Genomic DNA, 22,643 nt, shown 5'->3' with positions numbered 1-22,643 from the left:
ACCTGTGACATCACCCCGATGGGCGTCCCGGCTTTCAAATTTTTGGCACATGCAATAATTCGAATTTCCTTGATGCGGATGAATTTTAATCACGTTCAGACTAATATTTTGGGAATCCTTTATATTCACACTAATGAACATCAAATTCTAACAATCGTCTCAATTTCGATATGCTTCTTGGCACTCTAGCTTTAAATATCTTGTCTTTGTGGTGTATTCAATTGAATATAGGTGGAAGAGGATTGCAGATCATTGTATTCTGTTTTTATTTACATTTTACAAAATGTCCCAACTTCATTGGAATTGGGGTTGTAACAGCAAAGTCAAAGTTAGACAATTATTCTGAAATATTCCAAGTTTGATGTCGTAATGGTTAGATCGCCGATCCAAATTCTTTTAGAGACAATCCATTGTTTAAGGTCAAACCAAACGCTTTACACTGTTTCACACAAACAGAAAAGATGGACCAGGAGGTCTTAAGTTCCAGTCTTACAAAAGCCATAGTTACCTAATTCTAAAATTCTGGAAAAGGTGGTTTCGCGGCAGCCTGTGGACCACCTTGCTGAGAATAATCTTTTTGAGTCACTGCAGTCTGCTTTTAGAAAATATCATTCCACAGAGACGGCTCTCACTAAAGTGGTGACTGATCTTCTACTTGCAATGGATTCAGACACCACTATGGTTCTGGTGGCTGTTAGATCTCAGTGCTGCGTTTGATATGGTGGATCATCATATCTACTCGACAGGCTGGAGAATCATTTTGTGATTACTGGGAGTGTGCTTGCATGGTTGACAGTGTACCTGATCAGTCGTTCTCACCGTGTTTTGTACATTGACACTACCTCTAACCTTAGCAACATGAAATTTGGTGTTCCGCAGGGGTCCGTCTTATGCCCCCTGCTTTTCTCCATTTGTGTAGAACCCCTTGGGCACATATTGTGGTGTTTTGGGATTACCTTTCACTGCTATGCTGATGATACTCAGTTATACATGCCGATAACTGCTGGTCATCTCATCCACATAAAATCCTTAGAAGATTGCCTTGCATCAGTGAGAAGCTGGATGTCTAGCAACTTCCTACTTTTAAACTCTGATAAGACTGAAATGATGGTTCTTGGTCCAGTGAGACATCTGCATCAATTTGACCACCTAGCGCTTAGCCTAGGCTTCTGTATCATACATCACTGACAAAGTGAGGAACCTTGGAGTAATTTTTGATCCTATGCTGTCCTTTGACCTCCACATTACAAGCACTGCTTTCTTCCACCTACGAAATATAGCGAAGATTCGTCCCATCCTGTCTATGGCTGATGCTGAGACCATGATTCATGCGTTTGTCTCTTCTAGATTGGACGACTGCAGTGTTCTATCTTCTGGTTTACCAGAGTCCAGCATTAGGGCTCTCCAATTGGTTCAAAATGCTGCTGCCAAACTTTTGACATGAAGCAGAAAGTCTGACCACATTACACCCATTTTGGCTTCTCTTCACTGGCTTTCCTGTCCCTGTGAGATCAGATTTGTAAGGTTCTGCTACTAGCTTATAAAATTGTTCACAGACTGGCACCTCCCTACTTAGCTGGCCTAATTAAACCCTACGTACCGGCCCAGGCTCTGCGCTCTCAGGGTGCAGGACTACTTTGTGTCCCTAGCGTGAATAAAAAGTTTGCTGGTCACAGAGCTTTCTCTTATTGTGCCCCTGTTCTGTGGAATGAGCTCCCTGCGTCAACAAAACAGATTCTGCAGAGACTTTCAAGTCCAGACTTAATTATTAATTATTAAGCTGCTTACTTAAAACAGAATTGGAGACGTCCTTGTCTCCTTCAGGGAGGTGGTGGTTGTAATGGTTTGCATGTGTTTTTAAGATGTTTTACTTTCCATCTGATGGTTAATAATCACATTATTCCCTTTCCTCCCACGTAGTGCGGGCTGGTTTGTTCAGATTGCAATTAAAACGCACGTACGCACGCGAGCTTGAACTTGATCATGATACACACTGGCCAGTATGTATTAGAATTAAAGTGCAACCCTACCAACCTGCTACTACGTAGTAAGTAAGTGTGATGCTTGCTACCTAACCTGAGTACCATGTGAACTGCGTAATAAGGGCTCCAGTGAGCGGGTCGTGATTGTAATTAAAGTGCACGTATGCATGCACACTTTAGTTCACATTCAGCACACGTTGGCCCCTTTTGGATTTAATTAAAGTGTACCCTAAGTAGCTCCTATTACATAGTAAGTAAAGTGTGATGCTTGCTACCTAACCTGAGTACCACGTGAACTGCGAAAATAAGGGCTCCTGTGAGCAGGTTGTCATCTAATATATAAGGCTGACTGTGTGTGTGTGTGTGTTACTGCACGAAAGCCTTAAACCCAAGAGCCCAGTGACCTCCCCCTTGGTGCCCCCAGTCACCATAGAGGTTTGGTGTTGATTGCTTAATTGCTGTGGTTGTGCATAGAGAAACACACATACATACACACACACGGTCAGCTTTAAATATTAGATCATTAATTGCAGTAGTTGGCTTATATATTTTTGAATGAGTTGTAATGTCACTGATGTGTTCATGTCATTATTCACGACTTTTGACATTATGTTGGGAGTCCACCTTCATTTTAATGTGTTGTTCAAACATTTATTGTGAATTTAATTGTTTCTTTGCAGATATGCAGCCATTGTTGGTGATTAAAGAAGAAATTCTCCCTGGACACCAGGAATGGAGTCAGAGTGTTGACCAGAAGGACATGAAGAAGAAGAGAAGCTGTGTATACGCAGCAGGGACAGAAGCACAAGAGGCAGATCTCACCAAGTTGGTTTCACTCCCGTCCCTGTGATGAGTGAAAATGATGAAAAACCAGAGTCATCACAGTTTCATCAAAGCCGAAGTGATGAGAGCACAGAGGCTGAGCTTGTAGCCAGCAGCTCATCTGAACCCAGAACACTGACAGCAGAAGCTGATGGAGAGGGTGATGGAGGACCACAACCAGCCAGTAACTCAGGTCCAAACAGTCATTTACAACCAGGATACCAGTGGCAGGAGTTCAGACAGTTCTGGAACTGAGACAGATGATAGTTATGACTGGAAACAGACCAGAGAACTTCGGTCACGTTTTAACTGTCGAAAAAAGATCATTAGTTCAAGCAGTTGCAACATTGCTGAGAAACCATGTATTGCTCTAAACAGTTTAAAGCATCTGGTCACATGAAGAGGAGGCAAGCAAATGTAAAACCATTTAGCTGTTCTGATTGGAGTAAAAGACAAAAACAGAAGGGCACTCTGAACAAAACATAATTAAAAAACAGTTTGGCTGTTCTGAATGTGGTCGGAGATTTGGACAAAAGAGCAACCTAAAAAGACACATGATAATTCATACAGGACAAAAACAATTTGGCTGTTTTGAATGTGGTCGAAGATTGGACGAAAGTGCAACCTGACAAATCACATGATAAACCATACAGGACAAAAGAATTTGCCTGTTCTGAATGTGGTCAAAGATTTTGGTCAAAAGAGCAATCTGAATTCACACATGATAATGTCATACAGGACAAAAACAGTTTTGGGCTGTTCTGAATGTGGTCGAAAGATTTGGACTAAAGGGCAACCTGAAAAAACACATGATAATTCATACAGGACAAAAGCAGTTGTCTGTTCTGAATGTGGTCAACGATTTAGACGAAAGAGCAAACCTGAAAAATCACATGATAAATCATACAGGACAAAAACAATTTGTCTGTTCTGAATGTGGTCGAAGATTTGGACTAAAGGGCAACATGAAAAAAACACATGATAATTCATACAGGACAAAAGCAGTTTGTCTGTTCTGAGTGTGGTCAAAGATTTGGACGAAAGAGCAAACCTGGAAAATCACATGATAAATCATACAGGACCAAAACAATTTGTCTGTTCTGAATGTGGTCAAAGATTTGGACTAAACGGCAACCTGAAACCAACACATGATAATTCATACAGGACAAAAACAGTTTGTCTGTTCTGAATGTGGTCGAAGATGTGGAATAAAGGGCAACCTGAAAAAAACACATGATAATTCATACAGGACAAAAGCAGTTGGCTGTTCTGAATGTGGTCACAGATTTGGTCAAAAGTGCACCTCTGGATTCAGCCACTTGATAATTCATACAGGACAGAAACAATTTGCTGTTCTGACTGTGGTCGAAGATTTGGTCAAAAGAGCAGCCTGAATAGACACATGAGAATTCATTCAACTTCTGTCAGTGCTGCAGAGAGAACATCGCTCCTGTGCCAGAGCTCAACTAGATAACCTACCAGATCCCCAAATACTGATCCTGGACCCCAGCAACAACAAAGGGCAACATCAAAGGGCCAAAAAGAAACTAGCCTACTACAACACTGTAATTGGTCCATGGAGGACAGAAAAAGATCTTTCTCTGTTTCGCGTTCCTCAAGATACACGAAGTGGAGCAGGGGAGAAAAAGGTGGTAATTTGATGAACGGAATAAAAGAAGTTAAGAAATAAGAACACTACAAACTGATTGTCCTCTCAAATCCCAAAGTATTTACAAGGCAGAAACCAAAGGAAAGTATAACGGAAGAAGCCCAAGAAAAACATGAACAATCACACAGTCCACTAGAGGAGGGAAAGACAGGTACAGTTTGAAAGGAAGTCACTGTGGAAGAGGTGGGAAGGATCGGTTCTACTGTTGGACAATGGAATATAACCAAAGTGAAATACAATAACCAGAGAGGAAAGATGGGGAGAATGGGAGAACGATATTCCACCACTGCTGCCCAAGTATGAAAGACATACCGAGGGTGCATTGCACCACCAAAAGATACAATTTTGTCACACAAAAACGCTTCACAGATGAGGAAATGCAAGCAATGCAAAATGAAAGTGACCAAATGGTGAAGGGCGACATCTGTCCTCTCCCACAGACCATTGCATCACCAAAAATAACCCTCATCAGCAAACACATATTTGGCAAAGAACACCAGAACCAGTCAGCCTCTCTCAGAAAAAAGGAGAAATAACAAACAAATCAGGAGTCATTCATCACCCCAACCACTAAACCATACACAAATGCACTCAGACTCAAGCAGTGGGAATTAGAAGAAAAATTAATCAACAAGATTAATTCAACAAGAATAATGGCCATGCAGGGGCATCCTAAACTGATCAAACTGAAGGATAAAAATGCTCAAAAGTATTCTGCAGAAAGTTAACTCCCAGAAGGAACCACACTGACGAAGGAGGTGCAGTAAAAACCTGACATTGTTATTTGGAATAAACAACAAAAAGTAGCCAACATTATTGATGGAACAGTCCCCATGACTTTGAGCCTTAAAAATGACCTATGAAGAAGCATGTCATTGAAAGAATTAGATATAAATACCAGTTGTGGGTGGGGGCGGAGGGGCTTAGGAAAAGAACCTGAAGAAATACCTCGAAGCATCCCTTTCACCCATGTGCCCATGAGGCGGGTGTAAACAGAAATTTACGCCAAATGTTTTTTTCTCTCTCTTCGATTGATTTTGATGATCATGGTTGTTGTGTGTGTTGTTGTTTCTTCATCTAAAGCACTGTTAACAATTAATCCTTGTGAAATAGGAATTAGAAATTTTGTAATAATAAATAAATATAAATAAATGTGGACCGCCTTCGGAGTGAATTCACAGCCAAAATATTTTCATTTTTGATGCCTTTTGATTCAGATTGGTTTGTTGGGAATTAATAAAATTCACCAAAAATGCTTCTTTTCCTCCAGTTTCTGATAAATTTTAAACCTTCAACTTCCAGCAAAAAATATTTCCAGAGCAAACTTATCCCCCGATACAGTTGACACACTGCTGTCAACATTACAGCTGGTACTTCAGGTTGCATTCAAAAGTCTATTTACACAATAGTGTAAATAGACTAACTCTGGTGTGAGCTCTGGTTATTAACTGGAACCGGTTCATGATGTCTGCTGCTATTCCTGTAAGGTCAGAGGTCAAACCATCAGCGGTGACAGATGTCGATGGTGGAGGTGGAACAAGGAGTGTCTTAAAAGTGAACATTTTTCTTGAATCAGCGGCGTTTCTGATTCTGTCGTGAAGAAAATTTGGCAGAAGAAATGCTGGAAGATCAACATGACAGAAGAGACGAACATGAACTGAGGACAACAAGGTGTCCAGATTTACAATGCTGCTGTTCAGCTGCTCTGATCCAGGTTTCTGACAGCTTCAGTCAGCTGGATATTGGCTCCTCCTCCTGTGCATGGACAGACACGCCCACCATCATTTGTCAGCTGTGTTCTGTGGTCATTCTGTAAAACACTCCTGCATTACATTGATGCGGCTCCATGACATTGTATTAAAATGTTATCAGTCAAGCCTCTGTGGGGGCTGCTCACCTTTGACCTTTGCATCGTATTAGAAAAAACATTTACCGAAAAGAAATTTGTGGTATTAATGTTGAACTTGTAGCTTCACTCTAAATCATCTCAAACGTCTTTCCAAACGTTAGTGTTATTGTGTAGTTATTAAACATGCCTACATTTTCTGATTATTTAAAACAAACATTGTTAGTGATATTTAAGTTTCTGCTGGGGTTCTTTACAAACCAATAGTCAGAGTAAAGAAGCAGACTGGAGATTAGTTGTTGGGCTGATGTGTTAAGAGAATGTTCAGAGCTTCTTCCCTCGTAGCAAATAAATCACAGATATGATGGAAAACAGTTTTGTTCAGTTCCCACCAGCAGCCACAGCATGTTGGTCTTTCAATTGACTCCAGTTGTTCAGGGTCGTCACAGCAGATCCCGTTCAGAGCTGCTTTGGGATTTGGCACAAGTTTCACTCTGGATGTAGTCCATGGGCCAAGCAGGTATTCAGTATGACTTAAGGTGACCAAACTACATTTAGAATCCAGCCTCAGTGTATCATGGCCTACTCAAAAATGTATAATAACCATCCCAGGATGGTAGCTGTACCCAGGTAGGGGTCAGTGAAGAATTACACAGAGGTCAAAATTTAAAAATGCTCCAATCACATTGAAAACTATATCACATTATTTGTCTGATCATAACTATTCCAAAAAAAGTATAGTTTGGACTATCTGGTGGAATGTTCTGGGGTAAAAACAGCAAAAATGGTGACAAAGTTCTATTTCACTATTATTGTTTAGGTTAAGAGGGTTCGAATAAGGAATAGTTTGCCCCATCTGTCATGCATAGTTATCACGTTACAGGGTGACTTACTGTATGTCACCTGTCATAGAATCCAATGGACATCGATCTTGTTTGACCTTTAATTTGGAGACCAAACATTCAACACAGTCAAAACTATTCCATTTATTAATCCTTTTATTTCCACCACTGCTTCGCAACGCCACCATCGCGTGCACAATACTATTGCAGCAGGATCGTGCATGCCTGCCCGTCGGCTCAATGCTCTCGTCGCTCGCTCATATGAGCTGTTCTGCCGTGAGTCTCCCTGATTTGTACTTAGTACTATGTGTGAAGGATTCCCTTAACTGGACCATTACTTTGCTCATGGCAGTGGACGGTTGCTATGGCAGAAAAGCAGTTGATGCTCTTTTTAACGATAAACCGTCCAGACATAAACTCTGAATGTGTCACTGGATGAGTCTCAGACAGTTGGAAGAGCAAACATCCAAGGCAGAAGTAGAGTCAGCATTTGTATATCCAACTCAAAGTCAGCCTGCCTCTATGACCTCACAAGGAGCAGCATGTGAATCTCCAGGGTCAGTGTTTGGAGCCAGTAGTCAAAGAGGAAACTTGCTTCAGCTTGTTGGTGGCCCCATATTGACCTCTGGGGGTGTTGCCTTTATCAGAAATGAGTTTTTTTGTTTTTTCCAGTATTTTTATTAAATTTTCTTGCAAAGATATAACAATATGGAAAATTGACTATGAATATGTCAATATACAAGAAGAACAGTACATTTCACACACTCACGCACACACACACATCCATACTTGTGCACATATAAACCTTACATTGCGCAATCTATCACGATCCACTCAAATATCACTATTCAGCAGTAACAAAAAAGGAAAATGCATAATAATAATAATAAATGTAGAGATGACTTCTGTATTTCCTATTTCATAGATACAATATTCAAAATAGGGTTCCCACAATTTAACAAATCGTTTCGTTTATCCTTGACTATATATGTCAGTCCTTTCAAGACCTATACATTCTGAAAGTTCCTTAATCCACTGTCCCTGGGGAAGGGGCTTCAATATTCTTCCAATTCAGAGCAATAACTCTTCTAGCTTGTAAAAGTCCAAATCTAATAGTTTCACTTTTTTTTCTTCTTTTTTTTTTGCAGTAGGCCATCAGGATATATTCCTAATATACATAATTTTGCACAAAGTGGAATCTTTATATTAAATATTTCCATTAGGCATTGAATTACATTTTTCCAAAAAAAATTGAATTGTCGCACATTCCCAAAGACAGTGTAAAAGAGTTCCTTTAAAGTTACCACCTTTATTACAGGTGTCGGGAATATTATTAGAGATATGGTGAAGTATTTCAGGAGTTATATATGTCCTTGTTAGCCATTTGTATTGAAGTAGTTTAAGTCTTGTATTTGTTTCTGTGCTCTTAAACATGCTTCGTTCCATTCAGTTTCACTTATATTATTCATGCAAGTCATTCCTCCAAGCATTCAATTTATCTAATGTTGAATCTTTAGAATGGACCATGAGCAGGTTGTAAAATTTTGATAATAGACCTTTCCCTTTCTGGTGTTTTATAGTAATTTCTTCAATTGTTGATAGACAGGGATGTTCGTACTTTCTCCATATTTTGATAATATGAAATTTCTTAATTGTAAATATTTAAAAAAGTGCTTTTTGGGGATTTTAAATTTTTCGCACAATTCATTAAATGTAAGCAGTTTTCCATCTACATATATGTCCTTAATTGTCTGAATGCCTTTGTCTTTCCATAATTTGAATCCTCCATCCATCCTACCTGGTATGAACTGGTTATTGTTCCATATAGGTGAGAAACGAGATATTGTTATAGGGTTTTTGACAAGTTTATGGGCATGTGCCACACTGTTATTGTGTTTTTTAAAAATGGATTTTTTGTTTGTTTTTTGAGTAGTTTTATATCAGATGAATATAGATAGCTATTTATTGGTAAATTTGGGATTGATTGTTGCTCGATAGATACCCAAGCTGGAGGAGTGTCTGTACTAAAATAGTGTAATGCTGATGTTAATTGTGCTGCCATATAATACCATTGAAGGTTTGGAAATTGAAGGCCCCCTCTTTCATAAGGTAAATAAAGTAGCTTGAACTGAAGTCTTGCTTTCCTCTTGTTCCATATGAATTCACTGAATATTTTGTTCAAGTTATCAAAAATGATCAAGGTAGCGGCAAAGGAAGTTTTTGAAATAATATAAAAATTTTGGTAAAATTGACATCTTTATTATATTAATGCGTCCTATCATAGAAATAGCTAAACTTGACCAGCAACCAAGTGTTTTCTTGACCTCATTTACCAGGGGATCGTAATTAGAGTGACAATTTTATCTATATCTGGGGTGATTTGGACTCCAGATACTTGAATCCATCTTAGTGATAGTGAGTTGTTTTTTTATTGGAGGGATTTCCTGTCCTCATCATTAAGAAACAGTAGTATGATTTACTATTATTGGATTTATATCCCGAAAATTTGCCAATTTCTCAGCAGGTTCATCAGGTTAGGAATAGTGTTCTTTAAGTCTGTAAGAAGAATATTATGTCATCCGCAAATAAGGATATCTAATGATTTTCTACCACCAATGTTGATCCCGAGAGGTCCTACCTGAGCTCTCACCGCATAGCCAGGGGTTCCATAGCTAGTATAAAAAGAGGTGGTGACAAGGGGCACCCTTGCTTGTGGAACGTTGTAAATGAAATGGTCTGAGAGGTTATTGTTAGTTAAAACTTGGGCAGTGGGGTTTGGTATATAACAATTTAATCCACTTGAGTTTTCCCCCCATTCCATATCTTGGGAGTAGTTTCAACAGGTAGTGCCATTCTACTCCTATCAAACGCTGACGCGCATCTACTGACAATACTACTGCTGTATCACGAGCATTATGTTTCTCATATATACATTTAACACACATCTGATATTTATGATAGCCTGTCTCTGTTGAACGAATCCTTGTTGGTCATCCATATCAATTTGGGTACACACCTTTCTAGTCTTTTGGAGAGCACTAATGCACAATATTTCAAATCACATCCCATGAGACTTATTCCTCTATATGATGCACAGTCTGTTTGTGGTTTGTGTTAGGTTTCAAAATTAAGGTGATAGTTGCTAATCTTAGGGTGTCTGGGAGGGTCCCAATTTGTATGATTCTTTAAACTTGTCTAAGAGTGGCTGGGCTACTTGTATCTTTGAACGTATAAAATTCTACCGGTAGCCCATCTGGCCCCGGTGCTTCTGCCGCTGTTCAAACTTCCTATTGCTTCTTTATATCAGTAATTGTCAATCTCCTGTCCAGTATTTCATTGTCTTCCTCTGACAGTTTTGGAAATTGTAATTTATCCAGGAAGTTGTTTTGGATTTCTTTGTTCACGTTACATTCTGATTTATACAAATGTTCATAAATGTCCTAAAAACTATCCTTTATTTCTAGAGGGTCACAAGTTAGATCATCCAAATTCATTTTATACTAAGAATTGCTCTGTCTGATTGCATTTTTTTTTTATCCTCCAGGCTAACAGTTTACTTGCTTTTTCTCCCTGGTCGTAATATGCTTGCTTTGTCCACATTAAACTTTTTGCTACTTTTTCAGTTGTTAGTTTATCATATTTAGCTCTCATAATTCTTAGGTTTTGCAATTTGTCTGGGTCATTAGTGTTATAAATTCATTTTCTAAAGTTTAATTTGTTGTTCCATTAATTTAATCTCCCTGTTATACTTTTTATTTCTAGTCCATATGAAGCTTATAATTTCACCTCGTATATAAGCTTTAAAAGCTTCCCATCTAATACTAGCAGATGTTTCTTCTTTATTATAGTCAAATAATTATCAATACATTTTTCTACAAATTTACGAATACTTCATCTTGTAACAAGAAGGTCTGTAATCTCCACCTTTTTGGACTATACACTATTTACCCAATTGTATCTTAACAGAGACCGGCGCTTGATCACTCAGTACAATGCTATTATACCAACACTCTTTCACTTGTGGCTCCAAATCTACTGATGTTAAAAAATAGTCAATGCGCGAGTGGCTTTACAGCTGCCTGAAAAACAAGAATATTGAATATTATTTGGATTTCTAATCCTCCATATATCATGTAGTTTTAGATCTTTCATATAGTTATGAAGTATCTTCCTGGTTTTCATATGTGTGCTATCACTTTGAGATGAACGGTCCTAAGACTGGGTTGAGAGTGCAATTAAAGTCTCCCCCCATGATATACATTCCATCTAAAGTGGAAATATTAAGAAAAAGATTTTCAAAAAAGATGGGGAGTCATAGTTGGGGCCATAAATATTTATAAGATTATCTTTTGAGAGAGTATAGTACCTTGTAATATAATATATCTTCCTCCTGGATCAATAATAACCTTGATTTCCGAAATGGTATTGATTTATGAATCAAAATTAAGACCCTCTGGCATGACTAGTGAAGCAGGCATGAAACACTTGGCCAGGCCATCTTTTGGTTAGTATTTTGATATCGTGCGTAGTCAGGTGTGATTCCTTGTAGGTAACTAATTTTAGATTAAACAACTTTGTTCTATTCAATATTTTTTCACTTTATTTTCTCATTCCCCTGTATTCCAGCTTGTAATAAGACATCGAAATTTTCTTTTTGACTTCCCATTTAGTGATTTATGGTAAACAAGATTAGGGCCAAAAATCACCATACCTCTTTCCTTGATAAAGTGCACATTTACACAATCATACACATTCATACACATATATACACACACATTGAACCCAGAACATATTTTAAACTTCCTGTTACCCACACCTGGTATTCCATCCAGTGGAATGAGACCCCACCCCTTTGAACACTGAAGTTCCCCAGGATGCCGATCCACAATACTGGGGAGAAAGCTAACAGCATGACCTTTCCTCCCTTGTTCCAACATCGGCACCCCACACCATGTTAGTTCTAATATCTCTTAACCCCCTTGAAATAAGTATACAATGAAAGATGTAAAAATAACAGTATACTGTATATATTTTGTTGATATCCAAATTACTGCCAACTACAAACTTGAGTTACTGAAGCTTAGCTTGGTACAATAAACAAAAATGTTTTTAAGTGAAATATAGGCATAAGAAAAAAAAACAAAACAAAAACAAACCCTGTATTTATCAGGTATCACCTGCTTATAAATGTTTGTTTTATATCAAGAAATTCTTGATCCACATATTACCACACGTTTCAATTCAAACGTCACCGGTGACCTCCGGTGGAACCTTGGAGTCCCTGTAGAAGTCCTGTGCTTCCTTGGGTGTGGAAAAAGGTGGATCTTGCTGTCATGGAGAATTCTGATCCTGCATGGATTGTATTGAAACCCACGGAAAGCGTTAATGTCGATGAAGTTCTTGATGACGGGTGAAAGTTCTTCTTGTCCGGGCTGTTTCGGCCGAGAAGTCTTGCGCAAATGTGATCCTCTGACCATCGTGCAAAATTTGTTGTTTTCTTGCTTCTCGGTAACAAACTCTCTCTGTTGGGAAAGTGTAAGTACACGGACCCACAACAGGGGGGGCGCAATGAACGGACAATGGAATAGGTCAATAACCAACACTTTACTGTTGTGAATGTGCACAACCAATACAACAGATTACAGCAATGGACAAAAGTCAATTCACAAAGGTGTCGTGTGGGCAGGCTCGAAGATAGGAGACGCCTCTCCAAAGTAGAACCGGAACCACACGGTTTCCCTCCGCCACCAGACCCCGGGAATACTGAGCCGCAAGTCCCGAACTCCCAGGTGGCCCACTGCCTCCGCGTGTCGGACCTGGTACTGCTGGCGAGGAACAAAGAACAATAAATGAGGGCGCGTTTGCACCCAGGAATCCGAACGGCAGGAAAGCTACCTCACCTCTTGTTGGGAAAAGTAATCCACAGAACAACGCACAAAATCCAAAAGGATACAATCCGTCAGCTGAGATACGTTACCTTCCAGGTAGAAACGATATCTCGGCAAAGAGGTGGAGACGTCGTCCTGCTGATATACTCCTGCGATCAGATGATTGGTAACAGCTGTTGCAGGTGATGCGTGACAGCTGTCACCCTGGCTGCTCCTGTGAGGCGGCTGCGCCCTCTGGTGCCTGGAGCCCGCACTCCAGACAGGGCGCCCTCTGGTGGTGGGCCAGCAGTACCTCCTCTTCTGGCGGCCCACACAACAGGACCCCCCCCTCAACGGGCGCCTCCTGGCGCCCGACCAGGCTTGTCCGGGTGGCGGCGGTAGAAATCGGCCAGGAGGGCCGGGTCCAGGATGAAGCTTCTCTTCACCCAGGAGCGTTCTTCAGGTCCGTACCCCTCCCAGTCCACCAAATACTGGAAGCCCCGGCCCATCCTACAGACATCTAAGAGCCGGCGCACAGTCCAAGCCAGCTCGCCATCGATGATCCGGGCAGGAGGTGGTGCCGGACCGGGAGTACAGAGGGGTGAGGTGTGATGGGGCTTGATCTGGGACACGTGGAAAACGGGATGGATCCGCAGTGAGGCTTCAGCTTCCGGCCTCACTGCGGATCCATCCCTGGACTGATGACCTTGATGATCTTGAACGGACCGATATACCGGTCCTGCAGTTTAGGGGAGTCCACTTGAAGGGGTATGTCCTTGGTAGACAACCACACTGCCGCCCTGGCCGGTACGTAGGGGCCGGGGTCCGCCGACGTCTGCATGGGCCTTCGTCCTATCCGGGCCCTCAGCAAGGCAGAACGGGCGGCACGCCACACCCGACCTGCACTTCCGTAGGTGGGCCTGGACCGAGGGCACACCGACCTCTCCCTCACCACCGGAAACAAAGGAGGTTGGTACCCCAGACATACCTCGAAAGGGGGAGAGGCCAGTGGCCTGACGACACCTGGCTGTTATGGGCATACTCGATCCAGGCCAAGATGGGTACTCCAGGCCGCCGGGTGCGCGGCTGTCACGCAACGCAGGGCCTGCTCCATCTCCTGATGTGGCTCCGTTCTGCTTGCCCGTTGGGTCTGGGGATGATACCCGGATGAGAGACTCACCGTGGCCCCCATTTCCCGGCAGAAGCTCCTCCAGACGTGCGAGGAGAACTGGGGACCGCGATCGGAGACGATGTCTGTTGGGATCCCATGCAGCCGGACGACGTGGTGAACCAGGAGGTCCGCTGTCCTCCTGGGCCGTCGGAAGCTTCGGGAGGGCCACGACGTGGGCCGCCTTGGAGAATCGGTCCACTATCGTGAGGATGGTGGTGTTGCTCTGGGACGGCGGGAGGCCCGTGACAAAATCCAGGCCGATGTGGGACCAGGGGCGATGGGGCAACGGGCAGCGGCTGGAGCAGTCCCGAAGCCCTGCGATGGTCAGCCTTGCCCCTGGCGCAGGTGGTGCAGGCCTGGATATATTCCCGGACGTCGGCCTCTAGGGATGCCCACCAGAAGCGCTGCCGGACAACTGCCACGGTTCTTCGCACCCCCTGGATGACAGGAGAGCTTAGAGCCGTGACAGAAGTCCAGGACTGCAGCCCTAGCTTCTGGTGGGACGTAGAGTCTGTTCTTCGGCCCAGTTCCGGGGTCCGGGCTTCGTGCCAGGGCCTCCCGGACGGTTCGCTCCTACGTCCCAGGTGAGGGTGGCCACGATAGTGGGACTCCGGGATGATGGGTTCCGGTGGATCCGACAACTCCGTTTGACTTCATCTTCATGGTACCCGGGACAAGGCATCGATCTCTGGTTTTTGGTCCCGGGACGGTAGGTGATCCGGAAGTCAAAACGGCCGAAGAACAGTGACCAGCGGGCTTGCCTGGGGTTCAGCCGCTTGGCGGTCCTGATATACTCCAGGTTCTGGTGGTCAGTGAAAACCGTGAATGGCACGGACGTTCCCTCAACAGATGTCTCCACTCTTCAAGAGCCTCTTCAACGCAAGGAGTTCTCGATTGCCGACGTCATAATTCTGTTCGGCCGGGGTCAACCTGCGGGAAAAATAGGCACACGGGTGAAGGACCTTATCGGTCTTCCCGCTCTGGGAAAGCACAGCTCCTATCCCTGAGTCTGAGGTGTCCACTTCAACCACTAACTGGCGACTAGGATCGGGCTGCACCAGAACGGGTGCAGACGAGAAGCGCCGTTTCAACTCCTTGAACGCGGCATCGCAACGATCCGACCAGGTGAAGGGGACTTTTGGTGAGGTCAGGGCTGTCAGGGGCTAACTACCTGACTGTAGCCCTTAATGAACCTCCTGTAGAAATTAGCAAAGCCGAGGAACTGTTGCAGCTTCCTACGGCTAGTGGGTTGGGGCCAGTCTCTCACCGCCGCAACCTTGGCCGGATCAGGAGCGACGGAGTTGGGGGAGATGATAAACCCCAGGAAGGACAAAGATGTGCGGTGGAACTCACACTTCTCGCCCTTCACAAACAGCCGGTTCTCCAACAACCGCTGCAGGACCTGACGTACATGCTGGACATGAGTCTCAGGATCCGGAGAAAAGATGAGTATATCGTCTAGATATACGAAGACGAATCGGTGCAGGAAATCCCGCAAGACATCATTAACCAAAGCTTGGAACGTCGCGGGGGCGTTTGTGAGGCCGAACGGCATGACCAGGTACTCAAAGTGACCTAAGGGGTGTGTTAAATGCCGTCTTCCACTCGTCTCCCTTCCGGATCCGAACCAGGTGATACGCATTTCTAAGATCTAGCTTAGTGAATATTCGGGCACCATGCAGGGACGTGAACACTGAATCCAACAGGGGCAACGGGTATCGATTACGAACCGTGATTTCGTTCAGTCCCCTATAATCAATGCATGGACGAAGTCCGCCGTCTTTTTTTACCCACAAAAAAGAAACCTGCACCCATCGGGGAGGTGGAATTCCGGATCAACCCGGCGGCTAAAGAGTCCCGGATGTAGGTCTCCATTGATTCTCGCTCAGGTCGTGAGAGGTTGTACAGCCTGCTGACGGGAACTCACCGCCTGGAACCAAATCAATGGCACAATTGTACGGACGGTGGGGGGGAAGGGTGAGCGCCAGATCCTTACTGAACACATCTACAAGGTCGTGGTACTCCACCGGCACCGTCCCTAGATTGGGCGGGACTCTGACCTCCTCCTTAGCCTGGGAACCGGGAGGAACCGAGGAACCTAAACATACCCGATGGCAGGTCTCGCTCCACTGAACCACTACCCCAGATGGCCAATCGATCCGGGGATTGTGTTTTAACATCCAGGGGAACCCTAAATCACACGGGAGGTAGCAGGAGTCACAAAAAACTCGATCTCCTCCCGGTGATTTCCTGACACCACCAGAGTTACAGGTGGTGTCTTATGCGTGATTGGAGGGAGTAGGGAGCCATCTAGTGCCCGCACCTGCACAGGCGAGGTAAGAGCCACCAGAGGGAGCCCTATCTCCCTGGCCCATCTGCTGTCTAACAGATTCCCTTCAGAGCCCGTGTCCACCAGTGCTGGGGCCTTCAGGGTTAAATCCTCATAAAGGATTGTAACTGGGAGTCGTGTGGCAATGTGGGTGTGTCCCACGTGAATGTCTCGGCCCACCCCTAGCCCAGTTTCTAGGGGCGGGCGTTGGTGTTTAACCGCTCGGGGCAGTCTCTTACCTGATGCTCTATCGAGCCACAAACACAACACGCTCCGCGGGCCAACGTCCTCTGTCTATCTGGTGCCCTAAATGTGGCCCTGCTCGTGTCCATAGCTTCGTCAGCAGGGGGAGCTGTAACCACACAGAGCGCAGGGGCCGTGGAGCGTGGGGAGGGCGGAACGCGGTCGGAACCGGAAGGGAGAGGGACGGCGCCCGGCCACGCCCTTCGTCTCGTTCCCGACGGCGTTCTTCTAACCGATTGTCTAATCGTATGATGAGATCAATAAGCCCATCTAAATCCCGCGGTTCGTCCTTAGCCACCAGGTGCTCCTTTAGAACCAATGACAGTCCGTTTACAAAGGCGGCGCGGAGGGCAGTGCTATTCCAGCCGGACCTCGCAGCCGCGATGCGGAAGTCGACTGCATAGGCAGCTGCGCTCCGGCGCCCCTGTCTCATTGACAGCAGCACGGCTGAAGCGGTCTCTCCTCTATTTGGGTGATCGAACACTGTTCTGAACTCCCTCACAAACCCATCATATGTCTGAAGGAGCCGTGAATTCTGCTCCCAGAGCGCTGTAGCCCAAGCGCGTGCCTCACTGCGAAGCAGGTTTATTACATAAGCTATCTTGCTAGCATCAGTCGCGTACATGACAGGACGTTGTGCGAAGACGAGCGAACACTGCATAAGGAAGTCCGCGCACGTCTCCACACAACCTCCGTACGGCTCTGGAGGGCTTATGTATGCTTCCGAGGAAGGTGGGAGGGGTCGTTGAATGACCTGTGGAACGTCACTGTTACGCACAGGCTCGACAGGAGGGAGAGCCGCAGCAGCGCCCTGAGGGCGTGCCTCCGGCGAGAGTCTCCACCCTGCGGTTAAGGAGGACGTTCTGCTCGGTCATTAAATCCAACCGAGCCGTGAAAGCGGTGAGGATCCGCTGCAACTCACCGATCATTCCTCCTGCGGACGCCTGTGCGCCCTGTTCTTCCATTGGCCGTTCAACAACCGGTTGACGCCCCTCGGGATCCATGACGTTGGCCGAGATATCCTGTTGGGAAAGTGTAAGTACACGGACCCACAACAGGGGGCGCAAATGAATGGACAATGGAATAGGTCAAATAACAACACTTTACTGTTGTGAATGTGCACAACCAATACAACAGATTACAGCAATGGACAAAAGTCAATTCACAAAGGTGTCGTGTGGGCAGGCTCGAAGATAGGAGACGCCTCTCCAAAGTAGAACCGGAACCACACGGTTTCCTCCGCCACCAGACCCCGGGAATACTGGAGCCGCCAAGTCCTGAACTCCCAGGTGGCCACTGCCTCCGCGTGTCGGACCTGGTACTGCTGGCGAGGAACAAAGAACAATTAAATGAGGGCGCGTTTGCACCCAGGAATCCGAACGGCAGGAAAGCTACCTCCACCTCTTGTTGGAAAAGTAATCCACAGAACAACGCACAAAATCCAAAAGGATACAATCCGTCAGCTGAGATACGTTACCTTCCAGGTAGAAACGATATCTCGGCAAAGAGGTGGAGACGTCGTCCTGCTGATATACTCCTGCCGATCAGATGATTGGTAACAGCTGTTGCAGGTGATGCGTGACAGCTGTCACCCTGGCTGCTCCTGTGAGGCGGCTGCGCCCTCTGGTGCCTGGAGCCCGCACTCCAGACAGGGCGCCCTCTGGTGGTGGGCCAGCAGTACCTCCTCTTCTGGCGGCCCACACAACACTCTCTCTTGTAAGTTTAGAAACCAGATCAGGGTGGCTCTGTTCTGGCCCGGTCTGGCTGTTGCTAATGTACGGTGGGCTCGTTCCAGTGTAAATGAACAGTGCGCCAGGCCCAGCCATTTCGGTAGCATCTCAGTAATATAGTCAATAAGTCTGCTATTCCCCTCGACTCCTTCACGTATTCCAAACACGGAGATTTTTACATCTTCCACGATTTTCCACGTCCTCCAATTTAGCCTCCAGGGAAGCAATGCGCTTAAGAGCGGTTTGTAGAGTTGTGTCGGCTTCCTCCTGTTTGGTTTCGGATGCAGCTTTGCGGGCTTCGGCCTGCTCAATGCGAGTCGTGTTTGCCGAGACGTCTTGTATTGTCTGTGTTAGGTTACTCTCTAACGTTGTGAGGGCGGATGACATGTTGCTCAATCTTTGGTCAATACCATCGAGTCTTCCTCCAAAGTCTGAGCGCATTGACTTTAGTTCCGACAGTACATCTTCGATGCTAGCCATATTGGCACTCTCCGTGTTAGTAGTAGCATTAGCATCCATGCTATCCTGGAGATTTGTCGGGGTTGTTCTGGTACTCGTTTTGCGTCCGCGGGTGAAAAGATCGCACTATTTCATGGACGTTGTCTTTGACATTACCCCCATGCAGCGTGTAAAGTGAAAGTTGGCAGTTAATAAGGGTTTTGTTCATAAAAACAAGGACACGTGTCTGAGCCACAATGCTAAGCCGCCATCTTGGTCACGTGGTTCCCGGACTACCAACTGCAACTTGCTAGTAAAGCCTTCGAGACAGCTGAGTCATTTAAATACCTGGGCCTATGGTTTGATAGAACTTTATCATGGACTGTACATATAAAACAGATGGTTAAGTGAAAGAAGGTACTGAATGTGATGAGGTGTTTGTGTGGTGTGGACTGAGGAGCCAGCAGGTCAGCCCTGAAAACTATTTATACTGGTCTGAAAAGGTCAGTGTTGGACTATGGCAGCATAGTGTACGGGTCAGCTTCTACAACATCACGGAAACAGCTAGATGTGGTTCAAAATGAAGCCCTTCGTCTGTGCTGTGGAGCCAGGAAAACTACTCCAGTTGCAGCCATTCAAGTTGAGATGGGAGAGATACTGCTACACCTTAGGAGAGACCAACTGGCTCTAGTGTGTTGGGCAAACTTAAGGGGACATGGTGCGAGCCATATGACCCAATAAGTGCTATCACCATGTCAAGAGAGAGAAACTGCAGCTATCAGAAGCTTTGGGTGAATAATAAAACAGAAAGTGGAGGATATGAACCTAAACACAGTTAAGCTCTCACCTACTGTAGTCTTCCCAGTGACATCTCCGTGGTTGTTTAGAGATCCGAATGTTGACTTAGGGCTACCGGAAGAACGGCATGGGAGTGTGGTGGACAACAGTGGGGTCATGTCACGGAACTGAAAAGCCTTCAGTTAATTCAAAATGCTGCAGCTAGAGTACTGACAGGGACTAGAAGGAGAGAGCATATCTCACCCATATTGGCCTCTCTTCATTGGCTTCCTGTTAATTCTAGAATAGAATTTAAAATTCTTCTTCTTACTTATAAGGTTTTGAATAATCAGGTCCCATCTTAGGGACCTCATAGTACCATATCACCCCAATAGAGCGCTTCGCTCTCAGACTGCAGGCTTACTTGTAGTTCCTAGGGTTTGTAAGAGTAGAATGGGAGGCAGAGCCTTCAGCTTTCAGGCTCCTCTCCTCTGGAACCAGCTCCCAATTCGGATCAGGGAGACAGACACCCTCTCTACTTTTAAGATTAGGCTTAAAACTTTCCTTTTTGCTAAAGCTTATAGTTAGGGCTGGATCAGGTGACCCTGAACCATCCCTTAGTTATGCTGCTATAGACTTAGACTGCTGGGGGTTTCCCATGATGCACTGAGTGTTTCTTTCTCTTTTTGCTCTGTATGCACCACTCTGCATTTAATCATTAGTGATTAATCTCTGCTCCCCTCCACAGCATGTCTTTTTCCTGGTTCTCTCCCTCAGCCCCAACCAGTCCCAGCAGAAGACTGCCCCTCCCTGAGCCTGGTTCTGCTGGAGGTTTCTTCCTGTTAAAAGGGAGTTTTTCCTTCCCACTGTCGCCAAGTGCTTGCTCACAGGGGGTCGTTTTGACAGTTGGGGTTGTTCTGTAATTATTGTATGGCTTTGCCTTGCAATATGAAGCGCCTTGGGGCAACTGTTTGTTGTGATTTGGTGCTATATAAATGAAATTGATTGATTTGATGTGTTTTCTGTGGTAGAAGTACAGTGAGACTACTGTAGTCTATGTCAATGCTTCAAAAAACACGGATGGGAGGGTCGGAGTAGCCTATGTCATTCCTAGGTTAAATGTTGTAGTAGCAAAAAGAGTTACGGATGACCTTGCCGTATACACAGCAGAGTTACTGGCAATATAGCCGGCACTACACTGGGTGACTGATCATAACATAAAGAAAGCAGTAATAGCATCGGACTCAAGTGCGGCATTACGCAATCTTTAATAACATACAGTCTGAAACTCGATAGGATGTTGCATATGACATAGTATCCTTGACAAATACTCTCACGAAATCAGGACCTCTCATGTCATTTATATGGTCCCAGCTCATATAAGGGTCAGAGGAAATGAGCTGGCTGATACATTTGCCAAGTGAGCAGCAGGGAAGTCCACCATTGATATTGACATCAGACACAGTAAAGGAGAACTGAAGAGTATGATCAAGGCTAAAGGCATTAGCAAGTGGCAGCACCAATGGGATGCTGGGCACACAGGGCACCATTTCCATAGTTTTCAGCTTACTGTTGCCAGGGGGGAGTGCACACACAGGAACAAAAATGTGTTTTCAAGACTGAGATTTGGTCACGCGGGACTGAATAGCTCACTGTTTGACATTAACAAATGATGGAACCAGATGTTGATGGAACCGCTGAATGCAGTGACAGTCAAGAGACCGTACAGCATGTTCTTATACAGTGTCCAAAATACCAACAAAATAAACACCTACTGTCCATTCAGCTGCAGGGGAGACAGGTAGACCTCAGCTTACAGAATATAGTTAAGATAGAGTCTGGTGGGATCTGCTTTAATTACTTTTACGACATTCTGAGGAATACAGGATTACTGCATAGGTTATAAGGCTACTGCCTGTTTTATTTTGTTTATTTTGGGGACGTTAGCCTCCTGACCAACACTCCAATCCAGTTGGTGGCGGTAATGCTCCATATAAGCTGGTTGCCAACCGCCATTAAATACGAAGAAGAGTTGTTTCCTGTTAGGCTTCAGTGGCTAAAGCTAATTAGCTGGAGATGCTTGAAAGGCTTCTCTGAACACATCAAACTTCACTCTGATCCAAACTTCACTCAACTCCAGAAGCACAAAGGTCGACAGTAGAAAGAAAAGTCGAGGTTAGTGCGAAAAGGTGGAACAGCTGAAAAGATTGTTGAAACAGCGGCTAACTGCTGCTAATGTCGAGATATTTGAGTTTGTAGAAACAAAGACATCGCAGAGCAGCAAGAAGAAACGAGTGGATTTAAAGAAGAAGAAACTAATCAACGTGCTGGATGCTGTTTTCAAGCCTGAAGTTCGCTGATCCAGAGCAGGTTTGTCCCCTAAACTTTATTTCAGACCAACTCCACCACATCCAAATGATAGCTGTTAGTTTGTGTTGGAGTTCTTATTATAGACTGAACACCAAATAAGACAAAGTGAGCTTTATGATGATGGACAGTTCAGCTTGGTGATGGACTGATGAAGTTGATCAATCGCTACTACCAATATCAGTTTGTCATCATTTCATACACACAATTCATAAAATCTGAAGTTCATGTGTCAACATCATGACTTAAACTGCTGAACTCGGAGCGCAACAGCCTGGTTTTTCTCAAATATTCTATATCACAGTGATGCAAACATGAAAAGCATCATTGATAAACTTTGTTCACTTTGTTGGAGAAACACTGAGCTTCAAAACGTAGCACCAGTTAGAATCAGAAGACTTGATTTATCCTGAAGGAAACTGCTGATGTTCCAACTGCACAGATAAACAGAGACACAAGTCAACATGAAGAGCAGCAGACTGGATAAGAAAAATAACCGTCATAAGTTCTTTTAGCTTCTCTCTTTTTGTTCAGGGTCGCCAGAGCAGATCTGATTTGTA

The sequence above is a fragment of the Thalassophryne amazonica genome, chromosome 3 (genome assembly GCF_902500255.1).
Source record: "Thalassophryne amazonica chromosome 3, fThaAma1.1, whole genome shotgun sequence".
In the NCBI taxonomy this organism is placed as follows: Eukaryota; Metazoa; Chordata; class Actinopteri; order Batrachoidiformes; family Batrachoididae; genus Thalassophryne; species Thalassophryne amazonica.
The sequence above is the reverse complement of the archived record's forward strand: the minus strand, read 5'-3'. Positions refer to the sequence as shown.